Below are 20,953 nucleotides of genomic sequence, written 5' to 3'. Positions count from 1 at the left end.
ATATATATATATATATATATATATATATATATATATATATACATTCATATAACTACTTTATTGACTCGAAAATATGAAAAGCAAAGTCGACCTCGGTTGAATTTGTGCTCAGAGCATAATAAAGGGCAACGTGCCGCTAAATGTTTTGTCCGGCATGCTAAAGATTCTGCCAGCTCTCTGCTTTTACTCAATTTAATATTTATGAGTGTTACCATTCAATCCAACATGTTCTACTATGCAGAGACCTAAATTTCATGTGAATTCTAATCATTTTGAAATTCAGCACAAGGCCAACAATTTTGAGCGGAGGAGTTTGGTCAATATTATTAACTCCAGTATTTGACCGATACGTTATGTCATCGAATTATTTCATCGACTATCGAAAAAATGAAAGACAAGGTTGACTTCGCCGGAAATAGAACGGAGCACGTAATATCCCGGGAGTTATACCGTTGAGCATTTTCACCGACCCGTTAACGATTCCGCCAGCTCACCACCTTTTTTTGGACTATAATAACATACATAATAATTATGTAGATATAAAAAAGCTTGATGGATAACATACAACTTTTTGAAAAACAAATTACGCATTTGTCAAAATTTTCCATCAATCTGATTCTTTTGATCTCAGTAAGTCGTGGTATGCCACTTCAGAGGTATATGACATTGTAGGAATATAAACTTTGGAAATACAAAAACGCTTTAGAACAATACACGTTAAAATGTTATATCGAAAACTCATCAATAGACATTTCGGATACATTAAAAATTGCCATTAACTGAACATTGAATACTTTAGGTCTAAAAATCGTTGAGCCAAAAACTGTAATGGAGTTACCGTGATTTTATTGTGGGTTACATGAATTCTCTGAAGCCCAATGAAAAGCTCCCATTATCTCCGTATCATACATCCCTCCATAGTATTGAGGAACAATATCACTAAAGAGAGCTAAGGGGTTTCCAGTTTCTCTTATAATACTATAATCATTCTTTGAGAAGCTTCCTACAAATATAATCGTTACATACTTCATAAAAGCATTCACATATCTAAATCTTTACCTAGCCATATTAAAAAAAGCTGCAAGAGTATCATTTCAATGACGTATACGCGCGAATTCTACATTGTTAAATCAAATATCGCATAAATATTTCTAAACGTAACAAATAAATACTAAATAGCAAGGCATATGTACAGACAGCTTGTAACTGGTACATACAGAAATTACTCTAGAGTTGTACAACTAATATGAAGAAGGAAATATTACATGCCCAGCCAGAATAAAATTGTATGAACATACTCATACAATAATAAAATTCATGTTCATGACATGGATCGACGTGGAACGTAAAGGATACAATGGCATCACTGGAAGAAAATTCAAGAACATAATACATTTCCATTCGTCCTCTTTTAGACACATCATAACTGTACCAGAATTACCCGACTATGTCTGGAAATTAACAGAAAATAAAATACTCCAACTGCAGCACTAAATGGGATATGTTTTGAAATACTTGCACCTTAAAAGATTCGAACTAAAAAAAAAAAAAATCTTTGCAAATAATAGATAAATGCAAGCACCAAATATCTTATTTCCGTGACTTGTATAGCAATACTAGGTCAGAAACTTGGAAACATCAGTTTCATAACTGGTTATAATATAATTTACCTGATGAATATGTGCAAACTCGTGCACATATATTGACATATATTTCGATTAATAAAATTTGCTCCTTTTATTCTCTTTCTTCATCCTCCAGTTCAATACATTTTACGCTGCTCGTTTTGTAGATGCATTTACTGCTCTTAAATCCACACACATATTTTTTCATCTTTAATTCTTTCTTATCGTTCTGGTTTGTATCATTTTTACTATAAAAGCAATTAAGTCATGCACCGAATACGGGTTAAAGATAGTAAGGGCAGAATCATTTTATTTTTTAATATTTTCCGTATATTATGGTTTAGACAATACATAATGCTTTCTATGTCAGGAAAATCTATAAATTATTTTACATTACACACATTCACTCATACACACAGAGACACACATCTATCTATCTATCTATCTATCTATCTATCTATCTATCTAAGTATATATATATATATATATATATATATATATATAGTGTGTGTATATATATATATATATATATATATATATGTATATATATAAGTGTGTGTGTGTGTGTGTGTGTGTGTGTGTGTGTGTGTGTGTGTGTGTGTGTGTGTATACATTTATCGAAGTGCTTCATGACTTTATAGCTCTATTCATCCTATAGAATATTTGCTTATCGTTTTAGAAATCTGGTTAACTTTTCCCACTTTTCAGATTTATGAAGATAAAGTACCAAGTGGAAGAGAAGGTACGAATTTATCTGTAGTCCAGGTTGAGTCAAAAATTATTTCCCTAAATGAAGATTTAATCAATAGTTCAAACGAATCTAATAGGGAAAGCGGTTATTTATGGAAGTACATCCCATCATATTCTGTTCTCAGTTGCCATTGTTGTGTCAGAAACTCAATCCTGCGCTTACATCATTTGGCTGGTCAAGAGGCAAAAACTCCCTGCACCCTTTTCCAACATCATCCACATTGCTGAATCGCTGTTCGTACAGAAAAAGTGCCATGGCTCAGAAAAGGTGATAGTTTAATGGTACAAGGTTAGGAATGCAAGTAGGGTGAAGCACCACTTCCAGCCCCTCAACTTCCTCATGTTAAGGCTTGATCGTATTGGCAATGCATGCTAGGGCATTGTCATGCTGTGGGAGTACGCGTCCTCGACTGACCAATGCTGTGCTGCGGGATTTCAAAGTCCTATGTACATGCTGCATTTCTTGAGCATAACTGATAGCAGTTCCAACGTGACCATTTGGAACAAGGTCAACGTGCAGCATCTACAACAGAATTCACACAAACACTATGACGTTTTGTTCAATGACCTGTTTGAAAATAGGTTTTGAAGGCACTGAATACATCAATAAGGTTTCGACGACGACCATTCGCTCGGGGAAGTTCCCCCTCCGTATATTACAGTGTCGATGATCAGATCTTTCGAAGACACGTTATACAATATGTTATATACAGGACAAATCAACAACACAAAATATGAAAAGAACGGAGCACATCTCAAATGTCAGTGGACATTTGTGCAGTAATATATAAAAAGAGACATGCATAAGCAGACACACACATGCATACATATATAAGCATATATATATATATATATATATATATATATATTAGGGACAAAATCCAAAATCACAGGTAAAAACTCAATTAAAATCAATTTATAAACAATTAAAATTAAATTGAGCTTTATAGATAAAATATATATAAAATATATAGTTTTAGGGAAGATAACCAAGTTTCAAGAATTCATCGATGAAAATCCACTATCACATATAGAAAAATTAATAATTAAATGAGTATAATATAAAGTAAAGTAAATATCATAAGATAAATATAATATCATATTTATCTTATGATATTTACTTTACTTTATATTATACTCATTTATTGTGCTTTTAATTATTAATTTTTCTATATGTGATAGTGGATTTTCATCGATTAGTTCTTGAAACATGGTTATTTTCCCTAAAACTATATATTTTATATATATATACATACATACATACATATATATATATATATATATATATATATATATATATACGCATACATAAATACATATATGTGTTTGTATATACATATAAAAATACACATTCACACACACACATACACACACGCACACACATATATATATATATACATGAATGTGTTTGTATGTATATATATATATGAATATATACTTGGATATATGCATATATATGTGTGCGTGTGGGCGCACGCGCGTGAACGTTTGTGAGTGTGTGTATAGCTATAACTGACTGACTTGATGTCATATGCTATGCTATACGGATGAATATAGCCACGCGTTTTTATTTACAAAATTTATACAAATATAGCACAACTGCCTCTCAAATCAATTCTCTTACTTTGTATATATATATATATATATACATATATAAGCATATACGTATATTATATACACTCACATACATATATATGCAAATATATATATATGTATATATATATATATATATATATATATATATATATATATATATATATATATATATATATATATATATATATATATATATATATATATACATTTACGCGTACATACACACAGGAACATATTTATGAGGGCATGATTGTAAGAGTGAGTACGTGCGAAAATAGTTCAATAAACAGTAAAAAAAAAGCATTTATACCTGTATATCTAAATTTACATAAACCTGCAAGTACGATAAATACACTCACACACACAAACATAAATGTTGTGCCTGTATGTGCAAGTTTCAATTTTTCATATCTTTAAGAATGAGAATATATAATTTAATATATATATAATTCAATATATAATTCAACACATATAAATGAGTGTATGTATGTGTGTACGTGAGTGTGTGTGCGTATAGTGCGTGTGTGTGTGCATATATATATATATAATTCAATATATAAATATAATATTATATATATATATATATATATATATATATATATATATATATATATATATATATATATATATATATAGGGGGGAGAATTCACAAAATAAAAGACGCTCTGGAAGGGAAAAAGGTCTTTAATGTTTCGTGCCTACGCTCTTTAACGTTTCGAGCCTACACACTTCCACAGTGTCCCTTAAAATAGCAAACATTCCTTAGCTACACACAAGACAGAAAAATGTCAGAAAGACACGTCAGTTCCTCTCCAAATTTTTGTAAATTCTTAAATATATCTCCTTCTGTGTATATATATATATATATACTACCAAACAAACATGATTTTTTATTGAACTCCTAATACTTTTTGTTGAACCCTTTCTTAAATACTTTCTTGTAAACAATTATGTAACATTTTCTTATTATTATCAAAGAATGTATAACTGTATTTTAATACTTCTGTGACAACCAGTACTTAACACAACAAAGCTTATACAAAGCTTTGCTTTTACGTTTCACAATGTCTTTCTTAAAAAATGAAACCGGTCAAGTCAATAAACATCTTTAAAATTGCATTTTCAAACCTTCTTTCATATATATATACTTTGAGACTAGAATACTTTCAATTGTTTCTGCAAACTTAAAAGGGATACAACTCCATCACAAAAAAGAATAGTACTCACCTAAATATTGTACTGTATTTAAAATGACAGACGAATGCTCAGTTAAAAGATTGCGATTATATGAATGTGTGAATGTGCATGTAAATATACGTATGCATGTACTTATATCTTCATATGCATATGTATGCAGACGGTTAATATTATTATTATTATTGTTATTATTATTTTTATTATGTTGTTCTTTTTCTTCTTTCTTCGAATTTTCTTCTATTTCTTGCCGAGTGTTTTGCGTACACCTAGGGCGGAGAAGCTCATTGTATGCATTCCCAGTTTACACAAGCAAATCTATAGATTTAAAAAAATAAGTAAATAAATAAATTCATGAATGGATGTTGTTTTCACAGCGATAATGCTCTTCTCAGTACATGAGTCGTTCCAGTTAAAACGATTTTTTGCACTTCCAGTAGGTATCATTTTCAAAAGGTTTCAGTACCTTTTATTTATCATTCCTAGAGATCCTACAATCACTGGTACGGTAGTCGCCTTGAAGTGCCACATTTTTTGGACAACGGGAAATATTTGTTCTGCCGTAAGTAAATATTCACTGTGAGCCACATGTATTCATATAAACTTGCTTATAGACACTCACAAAAACACACGGCACCCGGAGAAACATCTACATGTGTATGTATGTATATGTATGCACGTGTTTTGCATAGATGAATGTACGCGCGTATGTATGCATGTATATATAAGTATAAATATATATGTATGTCTATATATGTATATATGTATATATATATATATATATATATATATATATATATATATATATATATATATATATATATATATATATATATATATATATATACATATATATATATACATATATATATATATATATATATATATATATATATATATATATATATATATATATATATATATATATATATATATATATATATATATATATATGTATATATATATATATGCAAATACATATATACATATATATATATATATATATATATATATATGTATGTATGTTTATGTGTACATAAATGCTTTTAATCGGATAGGATAAGTATTTTTATATTTGTTACATTAAGTGACTTTTACAAACGATTATCGGTTTCCATGTGTATGTCCACTTTATCGAATATTAACATTTCAATGTTAAGGATTAGCAAATAGGAAAAAATTTGGAATTAAATCTTTCCTCATCAAATATTCTCTGCGTCATTTGAATTTGATATATTCTTTTATTTTCTCTTCTCATATATATATATATATATATATATATATATATATATATATATATATATATATATATATATATATATATATATATATATCGGAGTAAGCACATGAAATGTAATACAAGGTGGAAAAAAAGAGTACTCAAATACCAGAGGTAGAGTAATATGCTTTATTTAAATGCAGCAGAAATATAGCAAAAGATTGAGTAACAGTCTTTTGTTATATTTCTGTTGCTTTTAAATAAAGTATATATATATATATATATATATATATATATATATATATATATACATATATATGTATGTGTATATATATATATATATATATATATATATATATATATATATATATATACATACATAAAATGCATGTATATATATATATATATATATATATATGTATATTAATTTCCGGTGAAGGCCGTTTTATAGAGTTAACCTGGATTTCTCGCAATAAAGGCTATCTTTATGGCGTATCTTCAGACCCTAAGACCTGTTCGCCAATGGCCTCTTTATATTATGGAGGGAGAAACGATACAGATATATTCATATTTTAAAGAGGTCATAGACCAACCGGTCTTAAGGTCTGAAGATACGCCATAAAGGTACCCTTTACGGCGAGAAACCCAGGGTAACCCTATAAACCGGGGTTCTTCAGTAATCAATATAGACCGATCTACTTCTTACAGTCTACCTCTTCTCCGGATTTATGTTTTTCTAAAAAAAAAGAAAAAAACACACACACACACACACACACATATATATGAGCAGAATTTACGTTAGTTGAAATATGTTTGCGACATATTTCGACTGCTGAAAGGCAAATACACTGCAGTTACCGTGGAGAATATCACTCTCTTATGGTAAATAGTTGGGAAAACACCCGGTTTGTTCAGTCTCGCCATCTATCAGGAATCCCTAGGTGTCAAAATACCTGGTTCGTGAAAAAAACCCAGCCATCTATACAGATGGTGACACTGAATGAGCCGGATGTTTCCACACCATTTTACCATAAAAATGATATATTCTCCACAGTAACTCCAGTGTATACTTTTTAGCTGTTGGAATATGTCGCAATTATATTTCAATTAACATAAATTCTCCTCGTACCTAAACACTGCGCTAAAACTTCATTATATATATATATATATATATATATATATATATATATATATATATGTACTCTTTTACTCTTTTACTTGTTTCAGTCATTTGACTGCGGCCATTCTGGAGCACAGCCTTTAGTCGAGCAAATCCATCCCAGGACTTATGTTTTGTAAGCTTAGTACTTATTCTATCGGTCTCTTTTGCCGAAACGCTAGGTTACGGGAACGTGAACACACCACCATCTGTTGTGAAGGGATGTTTGGGGGACAAACACAAACACACAAATATATACACATACATACATACATACATACATACATACATACACACACACACACACACACACACACACACACACACACACACACACACACACACACACACACATATATATATATATATATATATATATATATATATATATATATATATATATATATAAGAATTTAAGGATTGGAGAAATACACATAAATATATATATATATATATATATATATATATATATATATATATATATATATATATATATATATATATATATATGTATATATATATATATATATATTCGTATACATCTGTAATATAAAAAGTGACAATTATTCGGTTGCCATAATAAAACTCCGAGTTTCGGATGTCGGGGCGGAAACCTGCACCGGCATCTCTTTAGAGATAAATATATACATAAATATAAGCGTGTATGTATATATGTGTGTCTGTGTATACATACATATGTGCGTATGTATATATGTGTGTCTGTGCATACATACATATATATTTATATTAGAGATATTTTTACATATATATTTATATACATACATATAAACACACACACGCGTGTTCAGGTGTGACTGTGTGTTAAGAAGTTTGCTTTATAACCACATTGCTTCGGGTTCAGTCTTCTATTATAGCGTCTGGCCGACCAAAGCCTTCCGAGTGCAATTGGGAGATGGAAACTGAAAGAAGACAGTCCTATATGCGTGTTTTTGTGTGTGTGCGCTTGTGTATGTGCATGTATGTATGTGTGTGTGTGTGTGTGTCGACGAATATTCGCTCGTATCTATATAGATGCAAAACAATTAGTGAAATGATAATACTCGCCAACAAGTCATACTCACTAGTGAAAGGCGACTGCCGATATTAGTGATAAAATTATGCCGCTTAACAACCACCACCACCACCACCACCACCACCACTACTACTACTACTACTACTACTACTACTACTACTACTACTACTGCTGCTGTTGCTGCTTCTGTTTGGTTACTGCTGGTAATCTTTCATGATCTACCTATATCATTTGCATGTTTAGAATAGAAATCATGTTTCTTTTTCCTTTAGTGCATTCCCATTGGCTGTGACGTTTCTGTTCTGTGTTTGCGCGCGTTTGTTTGCCTACGCACGCTCGTACATTCATTCTGTGTAGTTGTTTATGTTTGTGTGTCACTGCATTCTCTTAAATTACAAGTGCGTAATCATCAGTATGGCAGTGTGTTTGAATGAATAATATATGAAAGCGTGGCTGTGTGTGCCCCTGCTTGTGCATCTCTGTGCGTATATATGTGTGTGTGTGTGTGTGTGTGTGTGTGTGTGTGTGTGTGTGTGCGTGTGTGTGTGTTACGTTGTGTTTGATTGATGATATGGGTGTTTATTTTATATCATGCGAAATGCCTTCTAGGTTTCTTTCGAGCTCAAGGTTTCTACGTGCATTTATTCAAGAATGAAGGTCGTTTAGCTTTAGTGTTAATAAAATCCACAAAAACTATTTGAAAAGAATTCTACGCAAAAAAAGAAGAAAAAAAACTGCTTAAATTAATATACATAGATCATTTCTCTTTTATTAAGATACCCTTGAGGCTGGTATGTAAATACTTGATATACTCCTTCAGTACTGAAATCACGCTAAATCTCGCGATAATTACGCGCAAAATACAACGCTAAGAGAGTTTAAAGAACTGAAATAATAAACGCTAAGAAGCATTAACGCTACTGTTATTTTATATTACTCTTAGTGTAATGTATTTAATATTTTACATTACTCCTATTGTAAGGTTTTTATGTAGATAACCATAAGAATGTATGTTGTACTAGTATTACGTATTTCATAGAGGAGAACCCTCTCCGCAACATAAGCATTATTACTGAATATGGATGTTTATCTGTTAGGCTTCCGTCACCAAAAATATAAGCACACCTACATAGAAATATTTTGACAAATTTCTTGCATATCGCACACAAGATCTAGCCAAAAGAATGCGTCGGAAGTTTTTCTTTTTTTACAAAGAAAGCATTGAAATAAATAAATCTAAATTCGGCGTCTGGTCCGTTTGATACCTAACTAGGAATAATTTAGTCGATGCTTTGAAGATATTTTCTAAGTGGTTAGAAATATAAAGTTCTGGAATATATGTGTATATATACATTTCAGCATATATTGTTGATGGTATAGAGAACATTCAAAAATCAAACCTGATGTTTGTGAAACATATTAAGAAATTCTGATGAGGTAGACTGCCTTACTTACATAACGCTGTGGCAAATGATACCTCCAACACACATGCAAATGTTTAAAGGTACTTTAAAAGCTGTTCGCTCAGAGAACAAAAAGTTTGCCTCAGATTTTAATATAGATAATAGAGTAAGGAGGCCAGCTGGTAGAATCTTTATCACGCCGTCAAAATGATTAGCAGCATTTCGCCCGTCATCACTTTCTAGGTTCAAATTCCGACGAGGTCAACTTTGCATTTGATAATTTCTGGGTCAATAAAATAAGTACCAGTCGATGTAATCGGCTTACCCTCTATCTGGGCTTGTAACAAATTTTGAAATCAGACTTGGTAATAGAGTACAGATTTTTGCTCCCCTAAAAGAATCATATATAATCACCAAGAATCACATAGCAATGTTTCTGAACAATCCTACAACTAGTTATGGATCCTACGAAATTGAAACGGAAAGGCTGTGTATAAACGCATCAACATTTTGAAACGACCACGCATTTGTTATAATTTGGTTTACATACATCCAGACAATGAAAAGCCAAAAATCAAAATTACACATTTACTCAGTTTCGTATAGCTCGCAACGATGAAGCTACCTTTAAACATTATGTTACGAGCAACCTAGATTTTGAGACTTCATACGACCATTCCTGATTAATGACATAAGAATAATAATAAAGACCAGAAAATCGATTCCATGCTATTACGAAAGCATACCAATGAAACAGCAAAATGCAGATCTCTTTGATGTAAGGATAAGAGCCAAAGATTATGTAGAAATTTTAAACCTTATTGGAATATATATTTTAGCATTATACTACAATATGTAGAACGCCATTAACTGACGGGTTTATTGAGATGACGGTCTATTCAGTCACAGAAATCAAAATGAGCAGTGGATCGATAAATTCACGATTGCTCTAATCAACCTATTTCAGACGTAAATGTTACAATAATCAAAAGTCAGTTTCGTAGGTTACAACATTCAGTATTACAAACACAAACTCCCAATCTTACACTAAATATAACGAGTCAATGGTATATATATATAAACAAGAATTCAAACCAACCAATGAGTATTCACATAAATCTCCCTGACAAAGGTGGAAACGATTGTTAAGAATTTTGTATGACGATAACATTTTAATAGACTATCGAATATATTAAAATAAAGCACTAAAATTTACGGTTTCTACTATAATGTTCACATCAACGTTAGTACTGGGAGCCATAGAAAGAAAACTTTATCGATGAATATAATTAGACAGCAAAAGTTATTTTTCCACACGTGACATAAAACAATTTTCACCCTCTAAAATATATAACGTAGACAAATGCTTAATAAATACAATTTCACGTTAAACAAATTAGTAAATAATAATGTAACTACCTTTGATAATTACAGAACGCAAAAGTACTTAAACAAGAATGCAATTTCTTTACTCAAACTCTGTCAGAAGAAACTACCTGAGTATATCAAGTGGATAATGTATAAATAGATGTGTATAGCATCTATCTATCTTTCTGTCTATTCCTCCCTCTCTCTCTCTCTCTCTCTCTCTCTCTCTCTCTATATATATATATATATATACTTAATAAAAAATGGGTTCAAAATGCATATTGTAAATAATTATATTCGAATTAACACATTAAAATAAAATAAAATAAAATTAATGCAGGGTAAATCTTATTTTATTTAATTTTAATGTGTTAATTCGAATATAATTATTTACAATATGTATTTTGAACCCATTTTTCAATTTAAGGTTTTCTACGATTTTTTAAAATAGGATGAATCTATATTGAATTCATTTGTTTTGTTCATTGCACACCCAAGACCGTTATCTGAAACGACCAATGAAACAGATCCAGGTGCTTTAAAATTTATTAGTTTTCATTGCATCGTAATTTCTTTCCCATTTCTAACAAAACTGTCGGATGAACGGGAACGTGAAACTCCGAGTAACAGTTTTTTGTTATATTTCTGCTGCTTTTGAATAAAGCATATTACTCTACCTCTCGTATTTTGAGTACTCTTTTTTCCGCCTTGTTAGATATTTATGTGCTTACTCCGGTATATATATATATATATATATATATATATATATATATATATATATATATATATATATATATATATATATAGTTGAGACTTACAGAAACACAAAAGACGAAGACAGGTGTATAAATAACAACAGGTGTATTAGTTTGAAGCTCGGGAAAGTGAGAAAGCCTTTTACGTTTCGAACCTACGCACTTCAACAGAAAGGAACGCGAGGAAATAAACAGAGCGAGAGAGAGTATATATATATATATATATATATATATATATATATATATATATATATATATATATATATATATATATATATATATATATATATATATATATATGTGTGTAAATACATGTATATGGTCGAGCAGAAATGTTGTTCGTATGGGTATGTATCGGTATTGGCATCTACATACTTTGACATATTGTACTGAATACAGCATAGTGCTTTACAGCGCTAAGTTAGAAATCGATTTCCAATTGATCTAAGAATCTTATTTATTTTTTCATCTGCCTGCTTAATACCTGCGCAAATAGAATATAGAAGTGTTTTTGAGCACTATTTGGTGTCTATTTCTTGCGTGTTGGTGGGGTTTATGCGCAGCTTTTAATATAATTATTTTAAATAATTATAGATTAGTATATATATATATAAACAATTCAGCGTGGAAGGTGTTTATAAGCCATTTAAGAAACACACAAAAACCGTTAGATTCACTTCAACATTTAAATGTTGAAATGAATCTAACGGTTTTTGTGCGTTTCTTAAATGGCTTATAAACACCTTTCTAGCTGCAAATGTGTTCGTTCCAGCACACGTTCTCAGATCAGGTCACTTGCTATGCAAATACATCTCCGTATTATATATATATATATATATATATATATATATATATATATATGCTGAGACCCCTTCGGTCATGACTGACCATAGGATTGTACCTAGAAAGTTACCCTCCGAGGCACAAGTCCGGGCAAGGTTGTTTATGGAAGACCTGCGGTCGCCCATGCCTACCGGCCTGCCCTCTTTCCGCTACCAGTCTTATCTAAGGGAAAGGTAAAGGCCGATACATCTTGGCATCTGTGACTTCGCAACTCGTTTCTACACCTGAGTGAACAGGAGCAACGTGAAATAAAGTGTCTTGCTCAAGAACACAAAATGCAGCCCAGTCCGGGATTCGAACTCACAACCTTACGATCGTAAGCTCGACGCTCTAACCACTGAGCGATGCGACTTCACTATATATATATATATATATATATATATATATATATATATATATATATATATATATATATATATATATATATATATATATATATATATATATATATATATATATATTTACATATATATATATATATGCATGTATGTACCTGTGTGTGTGCGTGTGAGTGTATATATATATATATATATATATATACACACATGTAAATATATGCCTGTCAGAGTTGAGTGTGTGTGTGTGTGTGTTTCAGTGCGCGCACACAATGTCTGTCAGCTCATTTCTCCTTAAACAGTATTGATTGTATCGCTATAGGTGCGAGACTATTCAAGCAGAGACTTCGTTAACGTAAGTATGCATTTAAACCTTTACACGAAGATAAGCACAGTAGACATCACAAATCCGTTTGAGAAATAAACTCGGTTATATCATAAAATAACAATATAACCAAATTTTAAACAACCAAACGATTAATACAGTTTTATAGATTTAGCATCGTAGAAAACATGCTGAGCTTGAAATATCACAAGAAAATATTAAAGCATACTGTACGCCTAATCTCATCAATCATCAAGATGCAAATATATTTAGTTAAAACGCATAAAAAATATAAATACGTGTGGTCATGACGTCTAATTGAAACAGTGTTTCGTTTTCAATTGTATTTTTTTTAATGCTATATTTTTGTACTTCACTAGAAATAGTTACATTGACGTAAATCCTTTAATATATTCCTAACTATCTACATATAAACCTTAAGGATATTCTGACTGAGAGAAATAAGGAAATATCAATTGGAGACATATTTCTTTTACATATATATTTATTTATTGAAAATGAGTTTTGTGAATGATAAAGTTAGAGTGACCTCATGCATTGAATAAATATATTCAAAAGCAGTCATTGTACAAACTCAGTAGACATCTTGAACCAGACAATGTAATGTGAGTGTATGTGTGTCTGTGGACATATGTTTATGTAAATGTATGTATGCGTGTATACACGTTCACATACACATGTGTATACACTTATACTCACGCTTGTGGTACATGATGAAAGCAAAACACAACGCATGTGTATACGTAAACGATTCCTTATATTAAGCAGCTCGTAAACATGCAATTAAATACGCGCACCAAGTTAATAGTTAAATCGGGAATATACACACGAACTCTTCAAAGTATATATACCCAGTGATGTTTAAACATGAGGAAAAAAATAATTCACAGACAGATATAACGAGGAAACATAGTAGCCAAGAGAAACACATGTCGAACAAATGAAACAAATGAGACAAAGAGAAGCAATCATTTATTATCTTTTGTGTTTTAAGGTTCAAAGGTGTATCACAAGTAGGGGGATTATTAAACCTAACAACAGGGTAAAACATGTCTTCGCGAAGTTAACAGTTGTAATCTAATGGACGATTTTACATGTTTGTGCGTCTGAGTGTGCATATGTATACACAAACACGCATATATACACAACACATTACCTTTCGTGCACGCGTGTGTCAGTTTATATCTGTCTATACACATATGCATATGAACATATGCGTGTGTGCATATCTATATATATGTGTGTGTTATTGTATTTATATATATATATGTATATATATATATATATATATATATATATATATATATGTATATATATATATATATATATATATATATATATATATATGTATATATATATATATATATATATATATATATATATATATATATATATATATATATATATATATATATATATATATAGGGAGAACTCACAAAAAAAGTCGAGGGCAGGCGGTGTAGACAACAAACAGATGTATTAGCTTAACGCTCGGGAAGTGAAAAAGTCTTTAATATTTCGAGCCTACGCTCTTCCACAGAAAGGAACACAGAAAGAAACAGGAAAAGAAAATAAAGGATGTGTATAGACACACACACACACACACACACACACACACACACACACACACACACACACACACACACACATTTACTTCGAAACAAGCACCCCCACGCACACATACTTCCTTACATACACACACTCATATGATGTATGTGTGTATCTATCTATGTATTCCTTTATATTTTCCCCACCCATTTATATATTTGTTCATGTAACCCTTTTGAAAACCGATAAGGATATATTACTTGTATTAAAAGAAATCTGTTGACATTATTCCAAACTATTCCAGACACATGTTAACGTTTATATACATATTTCTGTGTTTCTAAGTGAAAATATTAAATAAATAACAAAAAAACATTACGCTTTAAATGTCAGCCTATTATACGTAGAAGTTTTATTGTTAAACATTCCTCTATATAACAACACGAGGCAACAACTTAGGTATGTACTTTAAGGCTTCGTCATCCTCGTAGTCGTTTAACAGCGATGTGATGAAGCATAGACGTTTTAACAAACTTACTAAGCCTACCGGAGTGACGCAGATCGAATTGACAGTTTGTTTGTGATTTATGATCGTTTCATCTGTTTGATCTGGTGCCAGCTGATATTACGTTAGGAATTGCTGCTCCTTTTATCACGTTCTTGCGTTTTTATCACGTTCTTGCATTTACTATTTACCTTTCAACGTTTTTCATATTGACATTAAATACGGTTTTGCCTTGTTGCTTATTATTATTATTATTATTATTATTATTATTATTATTATTATTATTATTATTATTATTATTATTTTACTTTCTAATGTCATTCTCCTTGTGTTATCATATCTGGGTACATACATGTGTACATGTCTATGAATGTGGATGTTTGTGTAAGTTTATCTGTATATCTGTCTCAGTCGATAATCAACTATCTATCTATCTATCTATCTATCTATCTATCTATCTATCTATCTATCTATCTATCTATCTATCTATCTATCTATCTATCCATCCATCCATCTATCTATCTATCTATCTATCTATCTATCTATCTAATCTATCTATCTATATATCTATCTATCTATCTAATCTATCAATCTATCTATCTATCTATCTATCTATCTATCTATCTATCTATCTATCTATCTATCTATCTATCTATCTATCTATCTATCTATCTATCTATCTAATCTATCTATCTATCTATCTATCTATCTATCTATCTATCTATCTATCTATCTATCTATCTATCTAATCTATCTATCTATCTATTCGTCTTCCGGAATGCCTAGACAAATAACATCAAGAACACTTAACACATAGTGAGAAATATGCAAATCAACTGAACTTTATATCTATCATCATGCTTTTGTGAACATTAAAAGACATGGCAAATTCCTGTACTTACAACATTACCTAAATTTGACACACCTAATCAACAAGCATTATGCTTGAATGATAATTTCTACCTTCCCAAAGCATTCTTCGTAAACCCTTAAAAGCTCCATGACCTAAACATTGGTACACCTAAATACATACACCTACTTACAAAAGTTTAAATGCTGAGCTGAACTATGACATTCACATCCCCCAAACAAAAAGTGAAATATTCCATTAGTGCCCAAACAAATATAGACCCTAGAGACACAGCTACTAACCACTAATCTTTTACCCTACCTATATTCGTTTGTGAACATATAAAAACAATGCCAAGATCTACAGGTGACACACCTAAATAAACATACTTGATTTCAACGTTCTCCGTGCAGGACCGAATTCTGAACGTTATTTAAACTTCCTGTTGTGGAAGGAATCTGATTACAATGTTACATTGTTACAATGTTACAATGTTACATTCTTTCTTGCCAACCAGAGTTTCGAGGTAAATAAATTACTGGTCTTTGGAGAAAGCAGTGTGTTTGAAATAGTCGCCAACACATTCCTAATACAATGTTTAGCGTTGTGGCTATAGTAGAAATAACTGTTTTAATATATACTCTTCCCATTGTTTTTTTTTGTGACAGCGCAGGCTTCCAGGACAATAATGCAATAAACTGACTTACACGGCTACTGCTATTCAAGATTATTTTGAAGAGCAAAAACGTGAAGTATGTAGATGACTTGTATTGGTTTTCTCGAACGTTTATAATGCATTTTGGATCAGTGAAGAAGGCTGACCTTGTGCTAGTATATTGGTTTCAAATTTCGGCACAATGCCAGCATTCCAGGGTTGGGAGTAAATCGATTATACCGATCGCACTGATCAACTCGCACTTGTTTTATCGATCACGAAAGGATAGAAGACTAAATCGACCTCGACGAAACTTGAACTCGGAACTTACAGATGGACGAAATGGCGCTATGCATTTATAACGGTTCTGCTAGATCGCTGCCCTATCTTCCGGTAATATATTAACTCATCGGTATCTATATTAAAAGAAAACTATAACAAATAAATTATTATTGTTCAGCCCCATGTCAGCTCCGATCTAGCAGTAAACATCTCAAATGAAATGGATCATTCTTATATTCAAGTAGAGGAATTTTTGGAACTACATAATCTAATTAAAACATTTCTTTAGAGTATCTAGTATTAGCACGACAATTTCATAGAATTAAAGAAGGCTAGATATTAATAACTAACGTATTACTATCAATATATCATAATATATAAGTTAGCGAGCTGGCAGAATCGTTAGCACGTCGGCCGAAATTCTTAGCGACATTTCGTCCAACTGAGCGTTCAACGTTCAAATTCCGCCAAGCTCGACATTACCTTCCGTTGTCCAGAAAATAAGTACCAGATTAGTACTCGAGTCGATGTAATCAACTTACCCACTCCCCCGAAATTGCTGGTTTTCTGCCAAAAATTTGAAATCAATAAATAATAATATAGGATGGATCCGAAACATTTAAATAAATAAATGTGGTGGTTTTAAGTTTATCTTTTATTTTCATCTCTTCTTTCCTAACATTAATGTGATGAATAGGTTTTATTACATTAACAGCTCCCTCGTGATTGCTTATCTGTCTATCTCTTTACAATCATACGCACTCTCGCGCACACACACACCTGTATGTATTTATGAATGTGGGCGTACACGTATATACATATATATATATAGATATATATATGTCTATGTATATCTATGCATATTTATATATGTAGACATATATGTACACACACACACACACACACACACACACACACACACACACACACACATATATATATATATATATATATATATATACATTTTAATATCAACTTATCTATTGAACCAATGTGATATTAAACTGCAGGACTACTCAATGATTTTTAGTAGAGTACATTCATTAACACTTACTCAAAAAATGTTAACATTGACTTATATATTTATATGTATGTGTGTGTGTGTGTTTGTTTGTTTGTTTGTTCCTGCGTGCGCATGAGTGTGTAGATCGAGTGTGGATAAAATTATGGAAAAAGTGCTTTTATATTTAACTATTCTTGTTCTATTGGCGATTTTTCAAATTCAAAATTCTGTTCTAATCTGTATATAACTGTTTATGCGTATTAAGCATGTTTTGTAGGAAACGATGAAGCCTTCTGTATTATTTTCATTAGTTGTCGCTGATATACTGAAATAAACTAAAATACCTAACCAACCTGATTTCAAACAGTAGCAACATTTTTGAGCGGACTTGACTGAAGTTTGAGTCACTGAAACTGGTGAATTTCATATTTTAGACATACAATCTCCAAAATCACGTTGCAATTATGAAGTAAAACTAGCTCTGGCCATCAAAAAACTTTGGGCGGATAGTAATGCACAAAAAGAAGGACCGTACAATACTGAAACGTACTGCATCCAAAAGCCATTGAATTACTGCAGCAAAAGTGACTGCAGAACTAGTTCACGATCTTTCCGATCCTGTGTCAGCTTAATCCGTTCACTGTGTGCTCCATAAACTTGCCCTCGTCACTGAAAGAGCTGAAATAGGTTTTAACCGACAAATGTCTTAAAACTCCTATTATGTCCGCTCAAGAGGTGTACGAGTATGAGATCTGTGAGTGATACCATAGCTAGACCATCCCCATATTAAACAATACGCGCGCACAAACGCGCTCGCGCACACGCATACACACACGCACACGCACACACACACACACACACACACACACACAATTTATGATACAAGAAAATGGAATGAATAAGCTTTTATCCAAATCACAACAATTGTTTCCGTTCATTGGCATGAGCTGTTAAAAGCTTGGTGTTTCACATATACATGCTCTTATATAAATGTATAAATATGACTCAGCAATAGCAGTGTACTTGAACTTGATCAGATGAGAGGCTGGATTGGATTATCGATAATTTCCCATTGTTTTTTTTCTTTTACTTATATTCTATATTTATTATTCTTTTGACAAAGTGCAATACATAGATTCATATAGACATTTGTGATGATGAATGCCAAATTAAATTGATGGAAATAAAAATCAAAAATATAAATTACAAAACAAAAGTGTGTGTGTGTGTGTGTTGAAACAAAGATTGGAATTAGTGTTGTTGAAGCAAAGACTGGAACACTCTAGTGGCAATTGCTTCCTTACCATATGGGGAACACATTTTATGAACACATATTAAAATTCTTGATAATATGAATATATTGACTCATAATATAATAAAGTATATGCATACTTTTCCTTTTTTCCCAAGAGCTATTCGTCTTAAAAGTAATTATTATATTATTCATAATTATATGAAATTGTTATATCTATATTACTGTCAATATTAATATCATAAAATATATTTCCCATGTTGTAATGAAAGAAGTGTAACTAAAGAATTATATATATAAGCCCTGCATAAGTCCTTTGCTAATTTTAACCTATGTATTAGATTTGAAAATACTAAGAAAATAGTTAATTTTCTAGATGTTGCATTAGATTTGAAATCTTTATATTCCCCCAACCATAAACCTAATGAAAACCAAAAGATATATTAATATAAACTTCAATCACCGTAAATCTATTTTTAAATAGCGTAATTAAAGGTATTAGAATCTCAGATTCTATTAGAATCTAGTAGAATCTCAGATCAATCAGCAACAGAGGAAATATTTAATAACCATGCCACCTATTATAACCGACCACTTACAGCCAGTAGCTTTTCAGAAAATCACATCCCTATCTATCACTAGACTTAAGAAATAGCTCTCCCTAAATCGACATATCCCAGTAATAATAATACAACATCGTGCTGCAGCGGGCCTTTCACGACACCCTTAAAGCTAGGAACTTTTCTGCACCTCCACGTGTGCACAAGGGTTGTGTGGCATAGTGATTCTGTTCTCAGGCTCACCATAGTAAGATCGAAATTTTGTTTCCTGTTCCGGGCAGTGTATTGTGTCCTTCAGAAGACATTACCTTTCGTTTTCCTCTAATTCATTGTTTCCCAACGGGGTCCGTACCACCTCTAAGGGGGAGGTACGAGATATGAAGAGGCCAGTGAATAAAATCATCTCACAGGGTGGGGTCGTTGAAAGCCTTTAGTGGGGCGGTGAAACACAGCCTCTACTTTCATAATCTTGTGAACTTCCCAACTCTGATCGCTCTTATGCAAGATGCTGTATCGAAATAAAACTAGGTCAAACACTTTGAACATACTCTACGGCAGCCATTTAGGGAACATACTTTCTTACGTCATGAAACGAAGTCACATGTGCTGAGTAAAATGTAAACGTCATCGGCTGCACAACAGTTCTGCGGCTAGGGTACATGTAGACCCGTA

The sequence above is a fragment of the Octopus bimaculoides genome, chromosome 24, assembly GCF_046866305.1.
Source record: "Octopus bimaculoides isolate indiv1 chromosome 24, ASM4686630v1, whole genome shotgun sequence".
In the NCBI taxonomy this organism is placed as follows: Eukaryota; Metazoa; Mollusca; class Cephalopoda; order Octopoda; family Octopodidae; genus Octopus; species Octopus bimaculoides.
This window is presented reverse-complemented; position numbering follows the sequence as displayed.